The sequence below is a fragment of the Triticum urartu genome, chromosome 4, assembly GCF_003073215.2.
Source record: "Triticum urartu cultivar G1812 chromosome 4, Tu2.1, whole genome shotgun sequence".
Classification (NCBI taxonomy): Eukaryota; Viridiplantae; Streptophyta; class Magnoliopsida; order Poales; family Poaceae; genus Triticum; species Triticum urartu.
In genome coordinates, this window is record NC_053025.1 from 566,631,268 (window position 1) to 566,641,276 (window position 10,009).

Sequence of the window (10,009 nt, forward strand, 5' to 3'; positions counted from 1 at the left end):
CAATTGTCATGTTCTGTGATTGTGATGTACTGATGTCTGAGAGAAGTATTTTTATGGTTGCTCTCTGAAATTGAAGGTTGTCGCCTGAACATTTTTCTGAAAACAGAGCATGTCGCCGGGAAGCAGTCTGCCGCTCAAATAGTTATTTTTTCTACTTATTACATGGCTCCGATAGCTCTTGGATTTATGCAATAATGGATTGGACATGTCAAAATTGTGCTTGTTTGAAATGTGTGCCCGTTCTGTATAGCATGACATGTCCGATCTCGAAATAGGTCTCCCGCTGAGCTGAAGTACACACCCATGGAGGCCAAGCGCCAGTTGAGACACTCAACAACCCGATGCCCAATTAGCAAAGTACGAAGATTGTGGGCATTCATATCACAAGGATGTTTGAGTTTTTCCACATATGATGTGCGATTTTAGGTGATTGGAATTTACAAATATTCCGTGCTGAAATTCAGCAGGACTGGAAAATAATACACTGTACTATTGTTTCAGCCTACGTATCAACCTTTTTCGCCGTGTGCTAGACTACTAGAAGTCGTCAGTAAGGAGGGTGATGTTGGTTGGGAATTCTAGTGTTACTTACTCAGGGCCCGAAAGCCACAGTTATATAGTATGTTTGCTCCATCCATGATTGGTTTTATCAGGTGCTGGGATTTTGTTTTAGAATGATGTATATCACTGTGCATTAGTGAGCGTGCGTACCGTTGCCGTGCCTGCACTCTCATATCTGTCTCTCCTATGCAGTTATTATTGGGTCTGACAACAAAAGGGGGAAAGGGAAAGGAATAGGAAAAAAAAAGGAAAAAAAGGAAAAAGAAAAACTAGGAATGATACGTCGACAGCAGGGATCGAACCTGCGCGGGCGAAGCCCAACAGATTTCAAGTCTGTCTCCTTAACCACTCGGACATATCGACCATGCATGTGCTGATTTCACTCCTTTCGCATATAAAAGCAGGAGAGTGGATGGTACTGATCAGCAAACAGACCGTACAGTTCAATTTTGAACTCATCAGGGAAGGAGTACGTCTCGTTCACCTAGAATCATCAGTTTTATTTATCTGGCGCGAGATTGATTTAGAATAACATAACACGTGCATCGGTTCACCATGGAGATATGTTTGTATTGGGCATCTCACCCTCAAGCCCGCATCCGTCCGGACCAAGCAGTCTGGATCCATTTTACCATCCAACAAGAGTCGCAAAACCCGTATACTCACGAACTTGTTTCAATAATTCTTGTAAATCTTGGTCTTCATGTCGAGAAGATAGTCGTGTGTGTCGGTACACCTTGAAACATGTTTTGAAGTTCTCATCGTCGGAGACATAAATGACGGTGCTAGATTTCTGCTACCAAACAGGGAACTTTCCCCTCTCCTCTCGCGTCGCCTGTCGTGGATCTAAGACTGACAGTAGAATGGGGGGTAGGTACGAGGAGGCAAGATCCTAGCTATGGAGTAGTTGTACGCACGAGTTTTAACGAGTTCAAGGCCCTCTCGAGGAGTAAACAGCCCTACGTCTCGGTGCCCTGAAGGCGGTCGACTGGATTATACGTGTGTGTGTTTACAAAAGTGCGAAAACCCTTGTCCCAGAGGAGGGAGGTGGCTTATATAGTGCGCCAGGACCCCAGCTCCCCCTCGTTACACAGAGTTCAATGCTCATAAAGGAAAGGCGTTACAGGTAACGTCTACAGTAAATGTCATAAATGCTCATAATGCTATGGTTTAAGTCTTAACCGTTGCAGAGTGGAGGGTTCCTCATCTTCTGGTGGTCGAGTGTCTTCAAGGTGGTCGAGTGAGCGCATCTCCACGGTCGAGTGGATGATGATTTCTCTTCGACTGCTTCTGATTCTTTGTAAAGATGTCCTTGGGGAGGGTACGCTGGACAGGTCCATGACCCTACCCTAGGTACATAGCTTCATCATTAGCCCCCGAATGGATCAGGGTTTGAGTGAGGAAGGGGTCGAGAACACTTCCGACCCACTCTTTGTGCTATGAATATGCCTTGTCCTGAAACAATGAGTTGAGGAGACGACGTCGACTCCTTTCTCAATCGCCTTGGTCCATTCTTGGTTGTTGTCGAGTGAACTTTCATGGTTGAATTCCGAATGATGATGTAGAGGGTGTTTGTCTTCAGTCTGACAGGTTGTTCCGCTCTCCTGCGGATCTCGCGGGATTCGAATTTTGGGAATCGCGCCAGACGGGAGGAAAAGAGGTTATCGGGATGGATTAGGTAAGTCTCCTCGATCCCCGCGCCACCTTTTTCGCCACGTACTGCACGCGCGACTGTTGCGGGATTTGTTTAGATCGCTTGGGTCCACTAGTCAGCCACTCGATGGAAGGCCTTATAAAAGGTCTCGGGCCAGGCCTCTGCTCCGCACGCTCCCATTCTCTCTTCTCTTTCTCCCGATCCCTCCGCCACTCTCGCTTCCGCCTTGTCGCCGGACCTCTGCTCGAGCTCGATCCGCCACCATGGGGAAGGACAAGACGGCGGCGTTGGAACGCGCAAAGAAGGCGACCGCGAAGGCGAAGGGCAAGCGGACCAGCCGGGGCGGATCCTTGTCGAGGTTCGGCCTGCCGGCGGGCTGGATCCGCTCAGCAATCACGCAGGACGACCTCGACGTCCTGGTGGAGGGGGGATTGATCCCCCACAAGTCGGCTCGGCTCCCGGGGGACGAAACTGAGCCGCAGCCTAGAGAGGGTGAGTGTGTCCTCCTAGCAACCCACGTAGATCGCGGATTCTCGCTGCCTCCCCACCCTTTCTTCCGGGGTTTTTTGAACTTCTTTGGGGCTCAGCTCCACCATTTCACTCCGAACACCATAGTCTATCTGGCCGCTTTCGTGTCCATGTGCGAAAACTTCTTGGGCTGTCGACCGCACTGGGGGCTTTTCAAACACATTTTCACTTGCCGTTCCCAGTCGGTCAAAAAGGCCAAGTCGAGTGACGAGAGGACGCGGGTGATCCAGATGTGCGGTGGTCTGGGGATCCAGATGAGGAGCAAGAGTACTTTCCCAGCGATGATCCTTCCTGACTCGGTCCGGGGCTGGCAGTCGACTTGGTTTTACTGCAAGGATCAGCCAACCCCTGGCCAGTCGACTGGACTTCCTCCTCTTTTCCTTGGCTCGAGTGGAGAAGCCTGCTCCCCTGAAGGTAGTTCCAGAAGAGAAGGCGCAGGTCAAGGAGCTGGTCGAACGGGTCGTCCAGCTTGTCCGCGACGGAGTGACCGGGATGGATCTGCTGGAGGTCTTTCTCGGTCGACGCATCCAACCTCTTCAGGCGCGCGATCATCCGATGTGGATGTACTCTGGGCTCGAAGATACCACTCGGATCCACCCGGAGGAGGTCAGCGAGGATATCTTGGAGAACTGGTTGAGGGGAATCACTGGCAACAAAGACAACCCTCGGGGATCCAGGAGGGTGATTCCATTCGACAACTCGCGCCAGCCGGAGCAGGTATATTTCTGTTTTATCAAGTATCTTTCCGATTCACCACGTGATGTCCCGTTTGTGGTCGACTGAATGTCTTTTGATTGTTATCCTTTCAGGCCCTCATTGAAATGTACTCGATGCCCAACGGAGTGCAGGACCCCGGCGCTGAAGAAGAAGGGAGCGGGGGCGAGAGCGGCGAGGAGCATTCGGAAGCCGAGGAGGACGAGGAGAGCGATGAATCGACCGATGAGGAAGAAGTCGACTCGCCTCCTCGCAGGGAGAGGAGGTCCAAGCACACTCATGACCCGGCACGCGCTCCGGACTTGGTGGCTGCGCCGATCGGGCAATCCTCGAAGCGCCCCAGGACGTCTTCCCCGACGCCGACTGAGAAGCCTCCAAAGCAATCCAAGGTCGCGCCGCTTCCAGCGCCGAAAGTGCCGAAAGCCATCTCTTCCAAACCGCCCAAAGCTTTGCCTCGGATCAAAGTGACCGTTCCTACTATCTCCGGGTAACCATCTGACTTGTCCTTTATGTGGATTCAATTAACTGGTGTAACCGATTGAATGCGGGCCTTTGCAGTGCTGCTACGTCAGGGACCTCTTCATACCAGTACCGGGACGAGGAAATGGAGGATGCGGTGACCTCTAACCCAGGTATGAACTCTTGCGATTTCGATTCTTGATCCTTTTAGGGTCGAGTGGTTCACTTGGGGTCGAATGTTCTGTCTTGCAGCTCCACCCAACATCATTGACCTTCCGGACAACGACGAAGATGTGGCTCCTAAGCCTAGGAAGAGCAAGAAGGTAACAGCTGGCAGGGTGGCTCGGCAGGAACCAACTGCAACGCCTCTCGTCTGTCAGGCTGAAGATGCGGGCAGGGCCGCTGTGACGTTCGCTGCACCCTTGCCGAGTGGCACCCCACGCGGTCGACCGCGCCTGTGGTTCCTTCAACTATCCAACTCCACACGCGAGCCTCAAGCAGCTGCACCTGGGTCGTCTGCACATTTTTTTACCAGCTACCCCGTCCCAGACAACCAGTCGGAAGCGGCTGCGGAAGCCATCCGACAGGCTGGTATGATGATGGAGCGGGTGAAGATAGTGCACGAGAGTAGTCAGGCTGCCTACGATGCTAGTGCCGCTCTTCGGGCCAACGTCGAGGTGAGTAGACTTTCCGACTATTTTTGTTCTCAAAAAATCTTCTTCTGCACAATCTCCTATTGTTCGCGTTGAATTAGAGCACCCACTGGGTGTTGCTGTCGTTTTTGGTAGTTTCGCTCTTCCACTCGGTCTGGGCGAGTGGGATCAGAACCGGTGGGGGCACGCCAAGTGCACCCACTGGGTGTAGTCCCCGAGACCGCGGTCGACTGCTGGCAGTCGACTGTGGTCTGAGTTCTTCTTTTCTTGACGGCGCAATTGTTCTTTCTCTCTCTCTTTTTTTACTCCTTGCACTCGACTCCGGGGCCGGGCGAGTGGGATCAGAACCGGTGGGGGCACGCCAAGTGCACCCACTGGGTGTAGTCCCCGAGACCGCGGTCGACTGCTGGCAGTCGACTGGGGTCTGAACAGCTTGTTGTCCACTTCTTTAGGTTTTATTCATTCGGAAATGAACTGCTTTCGAACCTATCGATTGACCTGTCTCTTGCCTCCTGCAGAAGTCTTGTACTCTTATCTCCAAGTTTGCCGAACTCGAAGAGAAGCAGAGGCAACTCAACTTAGACTTGGAATTGGCTCAGCAAAATCTGAAAAAAGCTCAAGACGAGGCCGCTGGTATGGAAGGTAACTGATTGCCGACTGAATTTCAATATATCTCTTTGATCTCTTTTTTGATTCGATTATTTCTTTTGCAGAGAAAATGAAGTTGGCTCTGGACAAGAAGGACTCGGACCTCGCCGCCGCGCAAAAAGCAGCCCAAGACAAAACCGCTCTCGCAGAGAAGAAGCTTGCTTCAGTCGGAACGCTTGAAGGAGAGGTGACTAGACTGACATCTTGTCTTAATGAAGCTAACCGCGAAGTGACCAGCCTGAAGAAGGATAAGGTCGCCCTGAACGAAAAGTTGGAGTCTGCGATCCGCAAGAGGAACGACACAGAAGCCTTATCTGAGGACCCTCGCCAAGAAGCTTTATCTCGTGCTGGGAGGTATTTCTTTTAATCCGACTGTGTTGATGTTTGCCATCGGATTTTGCTCGGTTGATTGAACTGACTTTTGGCTGCAGAACTTTGTCAAGACTTTGACGAAGAAACTGGGAGGGTCGAGACGGGTCTGGACCCTATCGCTTCCCCGGTCTGCGACGAAACTGCGATGAACGTGCTCCGACTGGAGTCCCGTATCGCCAGCGCCACAAGCTACCTCGCACGCCTGAAGGAGGTTGTCTCTCGAATCGATCGACTCGACGCTTTGGCCGGAGGCGACGCTTCAGAATGATCTGGAATCTCTGATGACTCGACTGAACGAGATCCCTGACCGAGTGCAAGAATGGAAGAAATCCTCCGCCCGGTGTGGTGCTGACGTGGCGCTGTCCCTGGTGCGAGTCCATTGCAAGGAGGTTCGTGAAGACAAGCTGGCTGCGATCAAAGTCGCTAACACCAAAAAGCACGACTTCCAGTCCTTCATGGAGACTTTCATTGCTGCTGCCACTCGGATCGCTGATGGGATCGATCTGGACTCATTCGTGGAGCCTGCCAGTCCTCCTCCCGAGTGAACAATCTTATGAAACTTGGATACGCTTTAAATTTGCCTCGGAATGCCGAGTGGTTTCTGTAACCGTTAAACTCCTTCGGGCTTGGTGCCCGAGTACTTTTGATTCGCTGCTTGGAACCTTTTAGTATTTATCTGAATTTGGTTTATCTCCGAATGTGCTTGTGTTTGCCTTCGGATGGACTTTGCTTGCTGCACCTCTTCGTCCTTGCGGATAGGGATGGAGCGGACGTTGTATTTGTGCCGCAGCTCCGAAGGAGAAGGTGGCAGTCGACCTGCACCTCGTCGTCCTTGCGGATAGGGATGGAGCGGACGTTGTATTTGTGCCGCAGCTCCGAAGGAGAAGTGGCAGTCGACCTGCACCTCGTTGTCCTTGCGGATAGGGATGGAGCGGACGTTGTATTAGTGCCGCAGCTTCGAAGAAGAAGGTTGCAGTCGACCTGCACCTCGTCGTCCTTGCGGATAGGGATGGAGCGGACGTTGTATTTGTGCCGCAGCTCCGAAGGAGAAGGTGGCAGTGGACCTGCACCTCGTCGCCCTTGCGGATAGGGATGGAGCGGACCTTGTATTAGTGCCGTAGCTCCGAAGAAGAAGGTTGCAGTCGACCTGCACCTCGTCGTCCTTGCGGATAGGGATGGGTCTCAAACTTAGGCGAGTACTGGACTGCAGCTAAGCCCCCGAGTGGGAGGATTGCTCTCCACTCAGTAGGATTTTTCCAAACTTAGGCGAGTGCTAGACTGCCGTTAAGCCTCTCAGTGAGAGGACTTAGGCAAGTGCTCGACTGCAGCTAAGCCCCCGAGTGGGCGGACTGCTCTCCACTCGGTAGGATTTTTCAAACTTAGCCGAGTGTTGGACTGCCGTTAAGCCTCTAAGTGAGAGAACTTAGGCGAGTGCTCGACTGCAACTAAGCCCCCGAGTGGGAGGATTGCTCTCCACTCGGTAGGATTTTTCCAAACTTAGGCGAGTGCTGGACTGCCGTTAAGCCTCTAAGTGAGAGAACTTAGGCGAGTGCTCGACTGCACTAAGCCCCCCCCGAGTGGAGGACTGCTCTCCCGCTCATAGATTTTTTCAAACTTAGGCGAGTGCTGGACTGCCGTTAAGCCTCTTAGTGAGAGAACTTAGGCGAGTGCTCGACTGCAGCTAAGCCCCCGAGTGGGAGGACTGCTCTCCACTCGGTAGGATTTTTTCAAACTTAGGCGAGTGCTGGACTGCCGTTAAGCCTCTTAGTGAGAGAACTTAGGCGAGTGCTCGACTGCAGCTAAGCCCCCGAGTGGGAGGACTGCTCTCCACTCGGTAGGATTTTTTCAAACTTAGGCGAGTGCTGGACTGCCGTTAAGCCTCTTAGTGAGAGAACTTAGGCGAGTGCTCGACTACAGCTAAGCCCCTGAGTGGGAGGATTGCTCTCCACTCGGTAGGATTTTTCCAAACTTAGGCGACTGCTGGACTGCCGTTAAGCCTCTTAGTGAGAGAACTTAGGCGAGTGCTCGACTGCAGCTAAGCCCCCGAGTGGGAGGACTGCTCTCCACTCGGGGATTTTTTCAAACTTAGGCGGAGCGTGCGACTGCCGTTAAGCCCTCTAGTGAGAGAACTTAGGCCGAGTGCTCGTACTGCAGCTAAGCCCCCCGAGTGGGAGGACTGCTCTCCACTCGGTGGGACTTTTTTAAACTTAGGCGAGTGCTGGACTGCCGTTAAGCCTCTTAGTGAGAGAACTTAGGCGAGTGCTCGATTGCAGCTAAGCCCCCGAGTGGGAGGACTGCTCTCCACTCGGTGGGATTTTTTCAAACTTAGGCGAGTGCTAGACTACCGTTAAGCCTCTTAGTGAGAGAACTTAGGCGAGTGCTCGACTGCAACTAAGCCCCCGAGTGGGAGGATTGCTCTCCACTCGGTAGGATTTTTCCAAACTTAGGCGAGTGCTGGACTGCCGTTAAGCCTCTTAGTGAGAGAACTTAGGTGAGTGCTCGACTGTAGCTAAGCCCCCCGAGTGGAAGGATTGTTCTTCACTCGGTAGGATTTTTTCGAATTTAGGCGAAACGGATTCGCGACTAAGCCCACCCACTGGGGGATTTCAGGAGTAAATAAGAACAACACAATTGAATGAGAGAACCGTAAGCTCTTGTCTTTGATAAACGAATTACAAAAGGTGTTGCTTATTACATTTTATTCGAATGAGTGTTTAAGTATAAAAGGGGCGGAGCAGCTCCGCGTTCCAAGCCCGTGGCTCGTCTTTCTGATGCTCGATATTGTAAAGATGGTATGCTCCGTTGTGGAGAACTTTGGTGACGATGAAGGGGCCTTCCCAAGTTGGAGCGAGCTTGTGTGATTTCTGCTGATCCACTCAAAGAACCAAGTCTCCTTCTTGAAAGGCCCGATCCCTCACATTCCTGGCGTGGAATCGACGCAAATCTTGCTGATAAATGGTCGAGCGGATCAAGGCCATCTCTCTTTCCTCCTCTAAGAGATCGACTGAATCTTGCCGGGCCTGCTCTGTTTCTGCTTCGGAGAAGAGTTCAACTCGGGGTGCGTTGTGGAGCAAGTCACTTGGCAGGACAGCTTCCGCTCCATAGACTAAGAAGAAAGGAGTTCTTCTAGTCGACCGATTAGGAGTTGTCCTTAAACCCCACAGAACTGACGTAAGTTCATCAACCCAAGCACCTGCTACGTGTTGCCTTTGAGAATTAGGCCATTGGCTCTTTTTGCTTGTCCGTTCGACTGCGGGTGAGCAATAGAAGCATAGTCGACTCAAGTGCCCTGAGAGGCACGGAAAATTTTGAACTCATCAGAATCGAAGTTCGATCCATTGTCCGTGATGATGCTGTGTGGGACTCCATATCGGAACGTCAATTCTCTGATAAAACTGATAGCGGTGCTAGCGTCAAGGTTCTTGATGGGTTTGGCTTCGATCCATTTGGTAAACTTGTCGACTGCAACGAGCACGTGAGTGAATCCGCTTCTGCCGGGTCCTCAGCGGTCCAACCATATCCAGTCCCCAAACAGCGAAGGGCCAGACGAGGGGGATGGTCTTCAGGGCTGACGCTGGCTTGTGAGACATATCGGAGTAAAATTGACAGCCTTCACATCTGTCGACTATATCTTTCACCATCTCATTTGCTCGTGGCCAATAGAATCCAGCTCGGTATGCTTTAGCCACGATGACCCGAGAGGACGCATGGTGACCACAGGTCCCTGAGTGGATGTCATTGAGGATCATTTGACCTTCTTCTGGTGTTATGCACTTCTGACCGACTCCAGTCGTACTTTCTCTGAACAGCTTCCCTCTTACCACAGTAAAAGCTTTAGATCGGCGGACGATCTGTCGAGCTTCTTCTTCATCCTCTGGGAGCTCTTTACTGAGGATTTATGCAATGTAGGGCACCGTCCAGTCGGGAGTAATGGCCAGAACCTCCATGATTAGGTCGACCACAGCTAGGACCTCAACTTCAGTCGGATCCGTGGCGCTCTTGGGTTGTGGGGGCTCTTCAATGAAAGGGTCTTTCTGAACTATCAGCGTGTGAATATGCTCCAAGAACACATTGCTGGGAATGGCCTCTCTCTTGGAACCTATCTTTGCCAATTCATCGGCTGCTTGATTTTTCAATCGGGGGATGTGGTGGAGTTCTAACCCCTCGAACTTCCTCTCAAGCTTTCTCACCGCGTTGTAGTAACCAGTCATGGCTGGGCTTCTGACGTCCCACTCCTTCATCACTTGATTAACTACCAAATCTGAGTCGCCATAGACCATGAGGCGACGGACACCGAGTGAGATGGCTATGCGCAACCCATACAGGAGTGCTTCATACTCTGCTTCATTGTTGGAGGAATCAAAGTGAATCTGGAGGACATATCTGAGCTTGTCTCCTCGGGGGGATACCAGAACTACTC

General features: G+C 51.9%; 1 non-coding gene across 1 annotated transcript; it reads right to left on the reverse strand.

Annotated features, from left to right (window-relative positions):
* Window positions 1–842: 842 nt before the first annotated feature.
* Window positions 843–924, reverse strand: TRNAS-UGA. The gene has a single exon. It is a non-coding gene; the product is annotated as a tRNA-Ser (tRNA).
* Window positions 925–10,009: the final 9,085 nt, after the last annotated feature.